The following is an 18,210-nucleotide window of genomic DNA, read 5'->3' on the forward strand; positions in this document are numbered from 1 at the left end:
TCTTTTCTGTGCCTAATTTTTTCACGTTTATTTACTTTTGAGAGAGAGAGCGAGCAAGCAGGGGAGGGGCAGAGAGAGAGGGAGGCACAGAATCCGAACCAGGCTCCAGGCTCTGAGCTGTCAGCACAGAGTCCAATGTGGGGCTAGAACACACGAACCGTGAGATCATGTCCTGAGCCGAAGTCTGACGCTTAACCAGCTGAGCCACCAGGCGCCCCAAGAATTACTGTTTCTTAATCTAGAAAGGCCTTGACTCAGCGTGGCTCACCTGTGACATCGTACAGAACACCCCTTGTGATGTGTACTCACAGCAGGATAGAAGTTAAAGTGCTAACCACAGGGGAAAGAGCAGCAAAAGCAACCAAACTCACATTGATACAAAGCGAATGAGTCACTTGTATTTTTGGTGTTACTGCTCTATTTTAAATCGAATTCCCCCTAGTGTAATAAAAATACCAAGCTATTGATATGAAGAGGGTGCGGTTAATTCAAATTAATTGGGACTGACAAGATTATTCATGGGAATCCAAGTGATACGGCATGGTAATTTGTCAAAGGCCATCTGACAAATGTATCATTTTCTTAGTCTCCGTGCCCTTTAAATTGGGATTTTTCTCAGCTGGGTTTATTTTTCTGTCATCTGTGAAGAGCGTGGTCTCAGTGAAGTTCTGAGGTTATACCTCTGTTTAACTGCGTCCAAGGAACACTAGTCAACACGGCAGAGACGACTTGAATGTGGCACTTTTTCTTCTTTTGATGTAAGCATACGAAAATAGATGCTAGGAACGCTTGGGTGGCTCGGTTGAGGATCTGACTCTTGATTTCTGCTCAGGGCATGATCTCATGTTTCCTGTGATCGAGCCCCTTACTGGGCTCTGTGCTGATAGCTCAGTGGAGCCTGCTTGGGATTCTCTCTCTCCCTCTCCCTCTCTACTCCTCCCCTGTCCCTCTCTCTCAATAAATAAACTAAAAAAAACAAAACAAAACAAAAACAAAAGAAAATAAATACTATTGGGATGCTGGTCTTGTCAAGGGCACCTGAAGCCACACCCCCTCTTCTCCATTACCATTTCCCACTCCTCGCTCCAGGCTCTCCTGAAATGCGCTTCTCTGACAACCCAGCGTGAGAGTTCCTCTATGCTTTCCATACTTACCTAATTCCAGTATGAACTGAGATAATCCTCACATACAGGAGGGTACACCTTTGTTGTGTGGCTGTCTGGTGGCCCACTTGATGTTGAGCACCCTTCCTGGCCTCCACTCACTAGATGCCAGTAGCGTCCGTTCTCCAGTGTTGAGGACCAAAACATGTCTCCCAACACTGCGCTGTCCCGTAACCCTGCTCCGCCATTCTTCTATCAATGGATGAGTACGTGGTCCCTGGCTCTTGGCTCTTGACAGCAATGCTGGAAGGAGGACCATTGTGCTTTTACCGATTCCCAGAAATGGCATTGGGGTATATGCATTTTTAATTGTAATAGATATTGCCAGATTGCCTGATGAAGGCATTTGGAGAAAACCCTAAAAACCCTAAGTGGGACGAGACTGATATTAGTCTAAAACTGAATGAAGGAGTCTGGAGAGAAGTGATTCTTTCAGTAATTTTTTTTTTTTTTTTTTTGGTAACATGGAAAGAAATATGAGTAAGTTGGAAAATTCACCTTTTTTCTTATCTTAAAAGTGACAATTCTTTTTTCGGGAGGAAGTTTAATTTTTTTTAAATCAGTTTAATTATCAGATCTTTCAAATGTCTTGCTTGTCAAGGTTTATAGGTGAAGACATCAATTAAAATGAACAATTATGAAAGAAAATGTGTATGTTTTCCCATAACCAAGATACCCCTGTGAAGTATTCAAGGCCAGAAATGAAAACGGCATGGGAGGGGTGGGGTAGGTAAAATTGAATTAAGGAATAGAATAATAAAATGTACGTATGAGTTTCTTTAGCATTAATGGTTATCTGAAACTCTACAACTAGCCTAAATTATCAATCAGCCCAGTCTGAGTAATACGCCAAGATTAAATGATGCTGAAAATAGGTCCCCATTTGATAGTTTGGACATTTTAATATACTTCTTTATCCCCTAGTCAACAGGTAAGGGAAAACTTTAAGCAACATTTACAAAAATTATTTATCTCACTTCCCCCCTCCTTTACAGAGTTATCTGGTGAAAGAAACAAGCTAAACCTGGCTTCTGAATTCCAAGATCACATTGTCCGGTGGTAAGGAAAGAAAGATGTTTCTTTTACAATTCTTAATGGGCTCTTCAGTGAGCAGACATTATTTCTGATGAGTGATGACAGTTCTTCAAGCAGATATTGTCTTCTTGTAAGTCCATGTGCTGGGTCCTTCTCAGTATTTGTGGTGTATCAAGGGAAGAATAGTACCCATTTAAGATTAATCAGTGTTTCTCTTCTCTTAGTTAAGTTTACTTTAAAAAGAAATAGACAGGGGCGCCTGGGTGGCTTAGTCGGTTGAGCATCCGACTTTCCCTTAGGTCATGATCTCGCGGTTCGTGGGTTCGAGCCCCGCGTCGGGCTCTGTGCTGACTGCCAGCTCAGAGCCTGGAGCCTGTTTCAGTCTGTGACTCCCTCTCTCTCTGACCCTCCCCTGCTCACGCTGTCTCTCTCTCTCTCTCCTAGAAATAAATAAAACATTTTAAAAAAATATTAAAAAGAAATAGACAATGAATGCATATGTTAAGCTTGTGTTTGCTTCTTAGTTATATCAAGGGGTATTGGATCTCGGGCTCTGATTTTCCACTGAGGCTTCGTGCTTTTCTTTGAAGCCTTGACATCATAAGGTCTCGCTCTGTCAGTTTTGCTCCTGTGATGTACTTGGACTTCTTCAGTTTCTGTTTTTTTTTTTTTTTTTTTTGGCTCTTTCTCCTAATAAGTAAGGTTCTATTTATGTCACTCCCCGCCCCCCCGTTTTTTGTTCTTTGCCAACTTACAACTTAGTGATGGCATTTGTTATATTTTTGTGTGATCCCTAGGAGGACTTTTATAAAGAGTTGCAATTTAGAATTACAACTTATGTCACAAAATTGTGGAATATTCAGAGCAAAAGGTACTTAAAACACTATCTGTCAGTTATTTAGAAATAACCACAATGGTCACAGTTTCGCTATCAATTTCATATGCTTTCTTGTCATATTACACATCTAATTTTTTGAAATTCGGGGGCACCTGGGTGGCTCAGTCAGTTAAGCTCCGACTTCGGCCCAGGTCATGATCTCGTGGTTTGTGAGTTCGAGCCCCGCATCAGATTCTGTACAGACAGCTCAAAGCCTGGAGCCTGTTTCAGATTCTGTGTATCCCTCTCTCTCTGCCCCACCCCTGCTCATGCTCTGTCTTTCTCAGTTTCAAAAATAAAAACTGTTAAAAAATTATAACAAAAAGAAATTCGGACTTTAAATAACTTATCCTTTAATGGTGTGTACGTGCCAAACTTAACAAGCCCTTAAAACGCTATTCAATGAAATGTATGTGTCTCTTCCTCTGTCCATTGCCCCATGACAACGATTTCCCTTTCAAGGAGACATCTGCTGTTTCTGGTTTTCTAATTTACCGGACCTCTTAAATTATTTGCATTGTCTATAGCCTGTTTCTATATTAAGCAGCAATTTGTTGAGTCAAAAGCTGACTTTATCACTGTTACACAGGGGGAGACAGTGTGTGTAGGGTATGTTCTGTCCAGACAAGCCACAAGCTGATCTGATATAGGCTGGGGAAGCACTGAGTCTGGGGACTGACAGACTTTCTGAAGGGGGAGTTCTGAAGGATTAGGTGACCCTTCGCTGCGGAACCTTGTCCGTTTGTGTGAGTCTGTTGCTTACAGCTGGCTTCAGGAAGTGTCAGAAGTGAATTGGATTTTCACTGATCGATTGGGATAGCTCTGAGAAAGGTTGAAGTGGTGACTTGTTTGTACCTTGGGACTATGGCCAAAGAATAGTCATTGTTTTTCTTTCTTGACTTTGGAGTACAGGAACTTTAAATTCTCTGCATGACAAATGCGTGGGGATGGAATTGCTGGATCAAAGAGTATGCGTGTCCCATATTTTGATTGACTTCCATAGAAGTTTACCAACTTACACTCCAACCGCCAATGGATGACAGCACAGTGTGTCATCAAGTTTTTGATCTTTGATAACCTGATAGGTGAAATACAGTATTTTCTTGAAGTCTTGACTTGTCTCTTTTTTAGTATGAGTGTAGTTGAGAAGCTTTGTACATGATTAAAAGCCATTCTATTTTATTTTCTATGAATTTTTGCTAGCATCTACCCATTTATAATGAAGTTTTCAATATTGATTTTAAAAAACTTCTTATATATTAATAAGTTCTTTACATAAAAAGTTTTAAGGATTTCCTCTCTGTTCTTTGTAGTTTGATTTTGTTTATTATGTTTATTTGGGAGAGAGAGCACATAAAAACATGCTTCTATGTAGCTGGTTTGACTAATTTGTGTTGTTTTAGGGGTTTTATATCATAGTTGGAATGACTTTCCATTTTGAGACTATAATATTTTTCTGTGCTTTCTCCTAGTGCTTTTATGATTTAATTTTCATTCATTATTCTGCCTTTGAAAAGGGAGGAGTACCCTTTTTTCAGGGAGCTGCATAATTGCCCCAACACTATTGTTGGATAATACATTATTTTCCCACTAATTTGAATGATCATCTTTGCTCAAAATTCAGTTTCCGTAAATATGTTGATTTATTTCTGACTTTTACCCTTTGGTCCATTGATTTATGGGTTGACTTTCATTTAACATGATACCACCTGCATTTTTCTGTTTGTTGACTGGGCTTCTTGTTTATAACGGTACCATTTATATTAAGTGAACATTCTATACTTTACTATTCTCCTTCTTTTTGCCCTCTATTTAACATTGTAGGGATTTAGGTGACAAATCAACAAATTGATCCCCCAAACTTCACCTCCGTTTACTTCACAAACAACCACTTGTGAAGGCTGCGCTCTCAGCCTGCCTTTGCCTAGTCAGCAATTTATATTCGCTAGTGGGTGTTTCGAGCACCCAGCATCTTACCTTCTACATCACAAGAGAACACTTTCCCAACCCAACAACATTTAGACTTTTGAGTGAGTTGGTAAGAAAAGGCTAACAAACAGTTTTCAATGACCAGGTATCTGTCATGAAATGGAAAAGAACAATCTGTCGAGTTTTTTAATTTTTCCATTGAGCCAGGACATCTAAAAGCTAAAGAAAAATGTTATACTCAGTACCAAGTACCGCTTGAAAATAGCTGGCTATATGACTTCATTTCCTTAAGAACGTGCTTGCACTAAACTCAGTTATTTTTTTGTGGATGACTCAGAAACATTAACTGAACCATTACAGCACCACATTTGTAAGTGTGTGTGTGTGTGTGTGTGTGTGTGTGTTTCCACAAGAATAACACCAATATTTATGTGTTTCTCCATAGATCTTCTAACTTTTATTCATCATAAAAGAGATTCTATTGATTTATATTGAGAAAGAAAACAGTGTTATTAGCTATTCCTTTCCATGGACACTGAAATAAGTTCCAATGCAAAAACAAGTTCTTTTTTTTCTGGACCTCAGTTTGTTTCACTGCTTAGGAATGGACACATCTGCTTACTCCTCTATTGGCCTTAAGTAGTTTTCCAAGTTTATTTATAAACACAATGCTTAACACTTTTATGGGGAATTATTTGTTACTTAAGCAAAATTAGGATTCCTCCTCTGATCCCAAAGTCTCCACTGGCTGTAACTCATTATTCTTCTTACATTGGGATGGATAGGAGCTAATGACCAGAGAGAGTCGAGGTTACTCACCCAAAGTCATATGGTAAGTCACTGGTGAAAAACAGAAGTGATGGGTAAGATAAATGTCACCATCCTAATAAAAGTCTTATGCTGAGTGAGGTAATTATTATGAATCATAGCATATATTCAGTAGACTCCAGCAAGCATAACTGCATATGGCTGTTTAAATTACTTCTCATTATAGAAAATTAAAAAAAGAGGAGAATAAAGAATGAAGAATGATTGGTTTGATGACTGGTTACAGACCCAAGAATGAGTGGTCTCCCTCCCACTTTGTTACTGCCTTAGGTGAGTGTCATCATTCTTTCAAAACTCAGGAAAAGAAAATCATTGCCTTCTTTATATGCTATATCCTCCTTCCAAAGAGTTGATAGATGGGGCAGAGCAACTGAGGAGCATGGGGATCCAGAAAATACTTGTAGACTCTACATGGGCATTTTTTAGTCTTCACATCCAAATGTTTTACAACACCAGACCATCATTTCTGTGATGGTCAGTGATAGCTCAAACTGGAGAATCTCCTTAAATTTCATGAGCGATGATATCAGCAAACCCCTCTTAGCAAAATAAAATGCAATAGTGACTGAGTGAGGGGAAACGTTCATTGTTTTTGTGGGGGGCCAGAAATGAGGGCACAAAGTCCATCCTAAATAGAGCTGCCTTAAAATCCCCATTTTGATCCATCTCAGAGAAGACTCCAATTGGCCTCCAAGATGCAATTTCTAAGGCTGGAACATGAAGTTAGAGCATGTCCAGAGCTGTCTTCCACACCTAGCTTGAGCTGGTCTAGGTGGGACCTTGTTCTCTTTAGGGCTCTCTGGAATCAATGTTAGTGTCCCCATACAAGGTCAAAAATACAGGTGAAAACTAGGAACCAGGTGATGCTTTTGCAAAGTTTTCTTTTTAAAAAAATTTTTAAATTTATTAATTTATTCTGAGAGAGAGCAAGTGCACAGGGGCAAGGGCAGAGAGAGAGGAAGAGACATTGAGAATCCCAAGCAGACTCTGCACTGCCAGCACAGAGTCTGATGTGGGGCTCAAACTCATGAAACTTGAGCCAAAATAAAAGTCTGTCACTTAACTGACTAAGCCACCCGTGAGCCCCATCAAGGTTTTGAAAACTACGTAATTCTGAGCCTCATCTCCAGAGTCTGACTTGGTAGTTTGGGAGTAGTGCATTTTGCTAGGCGCTATTTTAATAAGTGCCCAAGGTGATTCAACTGAAGGCTGAAATTCATTGCACACTGCTCTTTGGGATTGAATGTGATCAGACCACTATAATAGAATCACATGACCCAATTAATAATAATAATTGATTCATTTTCAGTGGATTGTTTAAATTTGTCAAGTTCGCACATTGTGGATTCTCACATCAATTCACTTCTATATATACACAAATACACACAAGCAAGTACCATGCATAATTCTGTGGGAGGGGGATTTATTTGATATAATTTTTTTAGGAAAGAAATCAAGTTCTTGAGATTTAGTGAGAGCCTATTTACAAATCTTTGTTTTCCTAGAGAAAAATTGGAGAGAGCTACTGAATGGTCTACCTTAAGACCAAAAAGGGCAAAAGTACAGAATGAAGGCCAAACAATGATTTCATTATACAAATGAAATGGGAAAACGCTGTGAAATTCTATCCCTCCCTGAGGACTGACCCCCACTTAGAAGTTAGAAGAGCAGCCTAGAGTGATCTCACACTTACGGGCTCTATAACCATCACTCTAGAGCATTTGTAGGAGGGTTATGACTAAAGATGAAAGAATCATCACATAAAGCTTTGAGCTTTAACTACACTTCTGTCGGGTGCATAAGAAATAAAATAGATAATCAATCCAGATGGTCCATCCCCTGGTGAATAGTGAACAAGGCGTAACTAAATAGCTAAAAAAGAAAGAAAGAAAGGAAAAGAAAGGAAGAACGAAAGAGAGAGAGAGAGAAACAAAGAAAGAAAAAGAAAGAAGAAAGAAAGAAAGAAAGAAAGAAAGAAAGAAAGAAAGAAAGAAAGAAAGAAAGAAAGAAAGAAAGAAAGAAAGAAAAAAAAAAAATCGGCAGTGAAAACCAAATAGGAGTGTCAATAATGGACTTAAGGTCAGTTTCAGGGACAGACTGTTAGTACATTAGGTGATGTCACAGAATATCTGTGATAAAGATGTCAGAAGGAACTGGCTCAGGAAAGTTTCAAACTCAGTAATGATTACGTGTATTTTCATGGTCCAGTGCAGTGTTCAGGGATTTTCCACATTAAAACAGACTTCTCAAACATCCAGATTACTGACGAGGACAGAGTCTTGTCGAGGTGGAGCCTCTCAGACAGCATCTTATTCACACACTTCGACCCACTCACGTGCATGGAGGACTGTCCCCAAGTAAGGCACAATGTCAGGGATGTCAAGACAAGTGAAAGACCTCTGACAATCATCTGGGATGTGGCAACTTCATGACCCCTTTCTGTATCTTAATTGTTCTTTCCTCTCCAGCAGGTCTGGGAGGAGGGTGGTGGAAAGACTTTGAAATTGACATGAAATTTTCATCATTAAATCAGGGCAATAACACAGATACCTGGAAAAGCAAAAGGCTTTTTTAAAGCAGGGAGCTCTGGATTGTGTTGCTTCAGTTTATAGGATAGCTACATGCAATTGACATAATAGAACTCGGCCAACAAACCGTTGATCGATGCACAATAGATTACTAATTACTCTTGGAGACATACTTTTTGAACAAGAACAGCACATTTTAATTGCCTTTTAGTGAGGTGCTAGCCTTTTTTATCCCTCCCACCCAGATCCCATCAGCACTTACCCTCGCACTGGCCTGAGTTTTAATAGATTCATAATAGAAACATTTATGTATTAATAATAATAAAGATAAATGATGTTTGCAAATGCTTTCTTCTACATTTCTTCTCCCTAACAACTCTGGGGGATATGCAGAGCAAGTATTATTATCTCTACCTTATTGATGAGGAAACCAAGGCACGAGGAAGTCGGGAGGTTTTCCAAGAAGATGCAGCCACTGGCCTGGCTACTTTTGTCCCTGCTGGCTATGTGTTCTTAATCTTCAGACACTCAATTTCCTCATCGTTAACATGATAAATGTAACAGCTCTTCTATTATAAACGTTTGCTGAGGATCTGTTGAGAGAATACATAAGGAATTGCTTTGAGGTTTGAATAGTTTGCTCTATGCCCAGAGTCCTTGAATGGACTTCAGTGGGTCTATAAAGACCTTTAACTTTATGCAAAATATGGTGCTTATTTGCATCTAATGAAGTTTTGGGGGGAAGAGCTCTGAAGTTTTATAAGATTTTCAGAGATTTCTGTGATTAAAAAAGAGTGAGAATTCTTGCTACAAAACATTATGCAAGATACTAGTGTTATGAATACATGTCTTTTTGATTTTATAATGCATTCTTTCTAGAAAATGTGGGAAATACAGAAAAGAACAAAGAAACAAATAATAGTCATCTGAAAACATACCATTTAAAGGAAATTCATCTATATCCATGATACACTTTTGTCTGATATAACCTCTCAGCTTTTTCCCCCCAATAAATCAAAACTAAAAAAAGGTTTTGGGACAGCATAGTATATATATATATATATATGTGTGTGTGTGTGTGTGTGTGTATGTATACTATACTATATGTATGTATACATATCCACTTACAGTTTGGGATCATTCTAACTATGTGAACATAACCTACTGGTGTAATATTTTTCTACACGATGTTTAATGCCTGCCTTGAAATCTTTATGGGGCTTTCCCATAATTTCTATACCTAATACTCTCATACTTTCAGAAGGTTTGCATTTCTGTCATTTTTTACCATGTTATAATATATATGCTTTTACATATAATTAAACAATATAGTCATGGAATATATGTATTTAAGAAATCATATGTCTCTTATTATTCAAAACATGGTAAATTAGTAAGCACTTAATTCTTGAAGATGTACTTTAGCTTTTCACTGCCATGTTTTCAAAGATTTTACTAGAATTAAAAATATTAATTATGTCTATTCATTTTTAGGGGAGAATTTTCCTTTTTATGCTTTTATCCCAGATAAAATGGTTTAACTCTTTCTTTATTTGGGTCTCATATATCCCCAAGTTAAGTTTTGTTCTTTTCTTTGGTATTTCTAATCGCTTATCTCTTTCTTTGCAATATCTATAGATTGTCATTTATCTTTTTCAAAGACATTTGCATTGTTGGGACCTTCAGACAGTGTTGGAAAACAGTGGCTACAGAAAGTGTCACGTGTTCTTCATCATCAATATGGATACCATGCTGATATTATATTGATATCCTGCTGAAGTGTCTCAACATTGAAGCTAGGAGTGCTTAATGTGGGAGATAGGGGTCATCATCCTTAGGGAGCACTGATGTCTCCTCGTAGTTTATTGGAAGACTCTGAGACAGTCAGTATTAAATACTGAAGATTATTAGATGCATTTTTGCTTTTAATGTGTTCATAGCCCCGTGACCCTTCTTTTCTGAACAATGCAGTGATTTGGTTTAGGGTTTCTATGGCACATTATTCTTCCATTCTTACTGCAAATTCTTTCTGGTTACAGGGTACTGTTTTTGGAATACATTTCCAAGTGACACTGCCAATATTTTATTTAGAAATTTTGCCTATAATTGTAAGGCAAGTGGGTCTGGCAGGCTTATTTTTCTGCAAAGATTGGCATTAAGAAATTAAAAAGCCTCCCTCTTTCTTGGCAGGAAATTTTAAGCAAATACAAAACCTTTTATACAAATTTTAAATCATTGTGTTGTATACCTGAAAATAATATAGTGTTATATGTTAATTATACCTCAATTTAAAAAACCTAAAAAAACCCTCCCCTTGTTATTTTTTCTTTCAACTTTTCTACATCTTTTACATTTTCTTAAAAAATCATCCAAGTTTTGTAGTTTTCTAATTTGTCAGAATAAGATTTTATACAATATTTACTTATAAATTTGGTCATGTTTCTCTTTTATTCCCAGTTTTCTGTACTTTTATTTTCCTCTTTTTATTAGATTAGACCTGCTAACTGTTTGATCAGTAATTTCTTTCTATGCAGAACCAGAGCTTAGATGCATCCATTCTATTATTTTTCTGTTTTCAAATTCATTAATTCCTGCCACTACTTTGTCTCTCCTTTTGTTTTACACAAGTTTTTTTTGTGTGTGTGTTCTTGTTTTTGCATTTAGTTTGGCACTGAGTTTACTTAAGTGTTATTCTTTTTGGTGTCCTAACAAAAGGCTTACTGGTTACAGATCTGCTTGGATGAGTCCTTGTCAGCATTTCAGATGTTTTGACAGATTATGCTTTCACTCTTGTTATTTCTAAATAATCCTTAATGGTGTGTCCAACTGCCCCTGGGGTCATTTTTCAGAGAGTCATTCGTGGCCTGAGAATTTCAGCCTGTTGCCACTTTTTGAGTTTATGAGCATATATAGCATATAATGTGCAATTACTATTTGCAACTATTCTTGGTAAACTTGATAGGAATATATCTTCCTTTTCTTCTTTTGACACAACATTTGCTGTGCACCCAGTAAATCGATCTTACTGTTACCTGGACACTCTCTCTCCTCCTGACCCCCAACAGGGGGCATATATTTGCACATTTTAGCTACCAGAGTCAGGAAAGGTATGGTTAAGTCTCTTACTACCTCAGTGCTTCTGTTCACTTCTCTGTGTGCCTCTAATAGTTCATATTACTATATTTTGAAGAATATTATGTGGTGTAGAAAGACTTATGGCTTTTGTATTTTCTGTCTGGATTTTATTTACTATCAAAATAATGCCACTCTTCATTCAAGGAAATGGCTTTTTCTTTTAATTTTCCACTGCCTGAAAACAATACGCCAACTCCAGTTTTCTTTCACTTTATCAACTTTATTTCTTCTTGCCTTTAGTTGTTGTATCTTCGCCTATTCATTTAATACTTACTTGCCGATTTCTTTTTTTGTTTGTTTTATTTTCAAATTTTTATTTAAATTCTAGTTAGTCAACATACAGTACAATATTAGTTTCAGGAGGAGAATTTAGTGAATCATCACTTACATACAATGCCCAGTGCTCATCACAAGTGCCCTCCTTAATGCCCATCACCCATTTAGCCCATCCCCATCCAGCTCCCCTCCAACAACCCTCAGTTTATTCTCTATAGTTAGGAGTCTTGTACGCACGTCTGGGTGGCTCAGTTGGTTAAGCGTCCGACTTAACATCAGGTCATCGTCTCATGGCTCATGAGTTCAAGCCCCATGTGGCTTCCTGCTGACAGCACAGAGCCTGGAGCTTGCTTTGGATTCTGTGTCTCCCTCTCTCTACTCCTTCCCCATTCATTCTTTGTTTCTCTTCCTCTCTCAAAAAAAAAAAAAAAAAAACTACAAAAATTAATAAAGAAAAGAGTCTTGTGGTTTGTTTTCTTTCTCTTTTTTTGTCAATTTCTTTTAAGTGTCATAACTTTTAAATACTATTTGGAGTAATTTGATTATTTCACAATTTGAGGGAGCTATCTTTTACTGTGGTAGTTTTGGTGAGAAGGGTATATTATTACTGATGTAATCATGCTTATTCTGTTTGTCTTCTTTTATGCTTATGTACAAATTCTTCCTGTCTTTTCCCCTAGAAAGTTTTTTTTTTAAAGAATGGACTATGTTTTCTTTGTTTGTTTCTCTGGTGATTTTATTTTACATTCTACTAATAATTTACCTTAAGGTGTTAAAAAATACTCATATCAATATTTATGAAACTATCAATATAAAAAATCAAATGCTATTTACTCATTAGCTTCTATGTAAAATGAGGACATAGTCTTTGGTTCCCATGTTATATTTAAAGCCACTTCCCAGTTTCTGTTGGCATTATCTGTGACTTTAGAGTGGTGTTATTATTTTTGATGAGTTTTATTATATTGTGTTACAGTGTTTTTCGCTCAGTAAAGTGAAGTATATCCTTAACAAATACCTTCAGAGATGGTTGTGTGCTTTCTGGAAACATCTTTCAGTTACCTCATACGTAAGTGACAATTTGGGGGGCCATAGGATTCTTGGCTAACATCTTTTCCCCTCCAAACTTGATGGATTTGGTTTCAAAACTTTGGTGATACAGGGGAGAAATCTGAAACACTTTCGTATACTTTTCAGAATATTTTTTTTAATACTCTGAACGCTGGTCAAATTCTTTTTCTATCTTAGACTTAAAACACACACACACACACACACACACACACACACACACCTGTCTTTTCCATTGATTTTTTTTCCTGAAACCTACATGTTTTGGTCAGGGCCAGGTCATACAGCTGGTCAGGCTACTCTGCAGAATTGAGAAGCATCACTTCTGGCAACACGAATTACAGGGCCCTTCAGGAAGGTAGCACACGATGCAGAGGCCACTGGGAGCAGGAGCAAGACAGCAGATTCCAACTTTGTCTTTGTTGCTAAAAATGCCATGTGGACCCCTGGGCCCCAGGTGCCTATCTGTGAAATGGGGGTATCAGAGAAGTTTCTCTTCCAATCTCCTGAATTAATGAAGGCATTCAACACAACGAGGTAAATTTATTTGCTGTATTAGCATTAACATCGATTTTTTAAAATGAAGCCATTTCTGTTTTCAGTTAAAGGAAAAAAGTTTTATGATAGAAAAGTACCGGGTAAAACTAAGTGGGTGCTTTATGTGATGCGGTGAGCAGAATAAAGGCTCCCCAAAGATGTGCGTATCCTAAGCCCCAGAACCTGGGCATGTATCCCCTTACATGGCAAAGGGGAATGACATTTGCAGTTGGAATTAATCAGCTGACCTCGACAGGGAGATTATCTTTGTGGGTTTAATATGATCAGAAGCAGCCTTAAAAGTGGAAGAAAGAGAAAGAGTGCTCTGAAGGCAGGGTGATGCAATGGGACAAGCCCTGGACTTATCATTACTGGCTTTGAAGATGGAGAAAGGGGTCAAGAGCCAAAGAAGCTTCCAGAAGATGGAAAAATCAAGGAGACACATTCTCCTCTAGCACCCTCAGAAAGCAACACAGCCCTACCAAACCCTTGGTTTTAGCCAAAGACACCCATTGCAGACTTCTGACCTTCAGAACTAGAAGATAATAGATTTATGTTGTTTTGAGCCACTAAGTGTGTGGCAATTTTGTAAGCAGCCACGGGGAACGAATACACACGTATTATTTGTGGTCCTCGAAACCCTTTACTGTAGATAGTGTTGCCTCATTTTACAGATGTAAAACCGGAGCATCGGAAAACTTTTCAAGTTTTCCCAACAAGGCAGGATTCGTTCGGAATTTCGCCACAGAATTAGCCAACTCTAAAGTCCACTGCATAGTTTCTACATTGTTTTCTAGGACATTCTTTGCGGGGAGAAAAGGATTTAGCAAGAACATCCCTCATAGCTTCCACGCAAATGTCCATCTCCCAGCATACCTCGTCCAGGCTGTGATGCTGTGCTGGCCCTTTGGCATGAGATTAGTGATTAACTCATTCATTGTCATTAGAAATTGAAGGAAGTGGATAAGTTGAGGATGTCTTCACTCTGCTCTACTTCTCAGGCTCAGGAGACCATCACCTTAAGTTGTGGTGACTGTAACCTCTGCCTGCTGGCCTCTGACATGGGTCTGTCACATGGCAGCCAGAGTGGTCTCTCTGGAACACGGATCTGACCATTCCTCCTCCTTGCATCCACACCTCAACCTGCTTCCTCCTCGCTCGTGTGCCCCCGTGGCCTTGGGCCACCTATGCCTCCCAAGTACAGCCCTTCTTGCCCAGCATGGGGGTCCCATTTTCCCCTCTCCACCCCCTCCCATTAGATTATAAGGTCTTTGGGGTCACTGTTGGGTTCCTGGCATTCAACACCCTTCCTGGGGCTCAGTAGTTGCTCAATCAAGGCCCACTTAATGAATGAGACATTCGTTCTAAGGGTCTCTCAGATCCTATTTAAATAATTCAAACATTTGGAATTTCAAGTTCTGATTAAGTTCAACTTCATTTTGCCATCACATGTCATTTCCCAGAAACAGTTTTTGTGTGTGTGTACCAAAGGAAGAGTGCCCTGAACTCCATCATGAACGTCAGATGGCATTGGATAAGATAACCTCTCATATTGTTCTCAGGAATGAAACAAAATGGAGGCCCTTTACCTCACATAAATCACAGTGGAGAAAAGTACAATGAGGGAGGCTTACAATGTGGAGCAAGTCGGCTTCAGAATTTGCCGAGCCTCTGCCTGGCCAACAGCTCAACGGCTGAGTCTGGGGCAGGCTACTCACCCTTGGTCAGCTTCACACCATCCCTGTTTGAAAGTGGGGGTAGCACCCCACTTGGGAGGCTGGTTTTCAGATTAGATGTTGCGTGGGAAGGTGCTTGTGTCAGTCCTGACACCCACAAGCCTTCAGTCTTGGAGTCGCTTTGGCAGAACCCCGTGGAACTGTATGGCTCTTAGGGGCCAGAAGGCTGAGGGCATGTTGGGGCTGAGGGAAAGAAGAATACTGAGTCCCCAGGCGAGGCACCAGCACGGTGAGCAAACAGAAAACTTTTACCGAAGAACGAGGAGAACACTTGTTACTAAAGACATCAGGTCATGGAAATGAGCTTTCTCCGAAAGGATCTCAACACGTTTCTTAAACACCTGGTGATTTAGAACTACCAGACAAGTCACCATCTCCTTATTGAGCTTGGAGAGTCAGGGTTGTCCTGTACCGGATGGGAATGAAGTGAGGCTGTCTATTGGACCAGAAGCAAAGATCCTGTCATTTTACATTTTTGAAGATTTACAATGACCACTAGAAAAGCCACCAACTCCAGAAAATGTGAAATGATGCTGTTTTCGGTGGATTTTCATTTTCACTGATGCACTGTTGACATCCAAAAGCCCCAGGTGTGGCTTCTGGGAGCTTCTGCATGCCCCGAGGAGGATGGGAGGGTTCTTCACTCCCCCAGATGCCTGTGGGGGTGGAGAGCAGACAGGGGGCCCCACTATAAGATACTTTCCACTCTTGTTGAATGTATAGTTTTAGTCAACCTTATTTGATGAAAGTCATCAGTTCTCTGATTCTTGGGACTGGAGTGACCCATCCTGCTGGGGTCAAGTTAGGGGTTAGAAGATTGATGGACTTGAGTCCCAGGCATGCATCTACTGATATTTTCACATTTACACATTCATGACATTCTTGACCCAGAAACTGGGACTTATGTTTAAATCATGATGACCTTAGTTTGATAGGAAAAGTATTTTTTTCCTTTATATTTAATGTAATAAATGTGTGGAAGGAAACTAGAGAAAGAATTCCAGTTAGTTTTGTTACTAGCCAAATAGAAACAAAACTATGATAGGTCATGTTAGATTTTATATAATGTTGCTGTGATTTACACAAGATGCAATTTTCCATGTAGCTGACCCACTTTGTGTGATAATGAGTGATTTTGTCATTTGTATGAAAGACAAAGTAATGCTTTAATGTCATGGAGTTCAGGCTAGTCAGGTTTCATCCCAGCTTTTTTTTGAATTTCCAAAGGAAGGACAGTGGCTGCGTCAGCCTGACCCTCATTCCATGATAAGAGAATCCTATTTTGAATGTGTTGGACCTCAGTCTTTTCTGTATGGCCTGGGTCACATCTTTGTCTGGTATCCTTGGCAAAGCTCATTCTTCCGGTGGCCAAATACAGGAAATTTTGTCTCTTTTTTTTTTTTTTGTGTGCATACAAATCCTCAATTCAGAGATAATTAAGGCACCATTAAAGGGAATTGAATGAAATTTGGTGCGAATTTGCTATGAATTTCTAAATGGACACATACTGTACATTTATAGCTCAGTGTAGAATAACAGATGGGTGGTGAGCATGTGGGTGTGAAAAACATGGCTGTTGTCATGGATTGAATTGTGTCCCCACAACACTGAAGTTTTAGCCCTCAGTGCCTTTACCTATGACCTTACTTGGCAGTAGGGTCCCTACAGATGATCAAGAGATGAGGTCATTGGGGTGGGTCCTAACCCAATATGACTGGTGCCTTTATAAAAAAAGAAGATATTTGGACACAGAGGCAGAAAACACAGAAGGAAGATGATGTGAAGACACAGGGAGAGCACCTGAAGGAACACCATCTACAAGCTGAGAAGCAACAGAGACTACCAGAAGCTGAGCGAGGTTCTTCCCTGCATCCCACAGAAGGGCCCAACCCTGCTGATGCCCTCATCTCAGACTTCCAGCCTCCACTGCTGTGAGACAATGGATTTCTGTTGGTTAAGCTGTCTAGTTTTGGTACTTGTTATAGCAGCTGCTGCAAACTAATACAGCCACTTAATTCCCAGTTTAGCCATTTGGGTTGAACACTGGGATGGTGGTAATGCTCAGTAAGGTTTCAAGCCAGCCTATGGAGTCACTTATCTCTTGTCTCCCCAGCCACTCTAGGGGAATAGAGCCAAAAGGCATTGCTAAGTTACTCTTTTTTTTTTTTAATCTTTCCTTCCTTCCTTCCTTCCTTCCTTCCTTCCTTCCTTCTTTCCTTCCTTTAAATTTTTAAAAATTATTTCTGAGAGAAAGAGACAGCATGACCAGGGGAGGATCAGAGAGAGAGGAAGACACAGAATCTGAAGCAGGCTCCAGGCTCTGAGCTAGCTGTCAGCACAGAGCCCAACATGGGGCTCAAACCCATGAACCGTGAGATCATGACCTGAGCCAAAGTTGGACACTCAACTGACTGAGCCACCCAGGTGCCCCTCTTTATTTATTTTTGAGAGAGAGAGAGAACACAAGTAGGGGAGGTGCAGAGGCAGAGGGAGACACAATCTGATGCAGGTTCCAGGCTGTGAGCTGTCAGCACAGAGCCCGACTCGGGGCTCAAACTCATGAACTATGAGATCATGACCTGAGCCGAAGTTGTACACTTAACCGACTGAGCCACCCAGGCGCCCCTATGTACTCTTAAACCAAAACAGGAAAAACTCTGTTGGGAAGTTCTTACAGAGGTGACCTGCGATAAAGTTGCTTGGGCAAATGCTGGTAGAGACTGGTTAACCGAGGTCTGATTTCTTTCTTCTCTCCTGCCACTTTTTTTCTCTGCAGACAATGCTCTCCCCTAAATGCTTCCTCATGGAAACCCACAGCACCCCTGCTTCCCCACAAACATGTGATATCATTTTGACCTTACTATCTTTAATTTTTCCATAAAATTATATATTATGTTTGAAAATGTTTACCTTGGTGGTCTTTGTAACATGAGACCGGTCTGCTATGTTTAATCATGCTCTGTCTGAACGCGTTTCTCTTTCAAAATAATTTCACTGCAGCTTATGGACAAGTCTGCTTTGTTGTGTGAGGGTGAGTTCCGACAAGCTCTACTCCCCCCACCCCCCCACCCCCCACCACAAGAGAGCTGCCCAACCCG

General features: G+C 39.6%; 1 long non-coding RNA gene across 2 annotated transcripts in view; it reads left to right on the forward strand.

Annotated features, from left to right (window-relative positions):
• The first annotated feature begins 353 nt into the window (after positions 1-353).
• LOC144232581 (uncharacterized) overlaps positions 354-18,210 on the forward strand; it is an 85,380-nt gene continuing 67,523 nt past the window's right edge. For both annotated transcript variants that reach the window (XR_013335460.1, XR_013335459.1), the window contains exons 1-2: positions 354-758; positions 2,159-2,222. This is a non-coding gene — a long non-coding RNA (uncharacterized LOC144232581). The remainder of the gene's footprint in view (positions 759-2,158; positions 2,223-18,210) is intronic.

This window comes from Crocuta crocuta, unplaced genomic scaffold (assembly GCF_008692635.1).
Source record: "Crocuta crocuta isolate KB4526 unplaced genomic scaffold, BGI_CrCroc_1.0 scaffold84, whole genome shotgun sequence".
Lineage (NCBI taxonomy): Eukaryota > Metazoa > Chordata > Mammalia > Carnivora > Hyaenidae > Crocuta > Crocuta crocuta.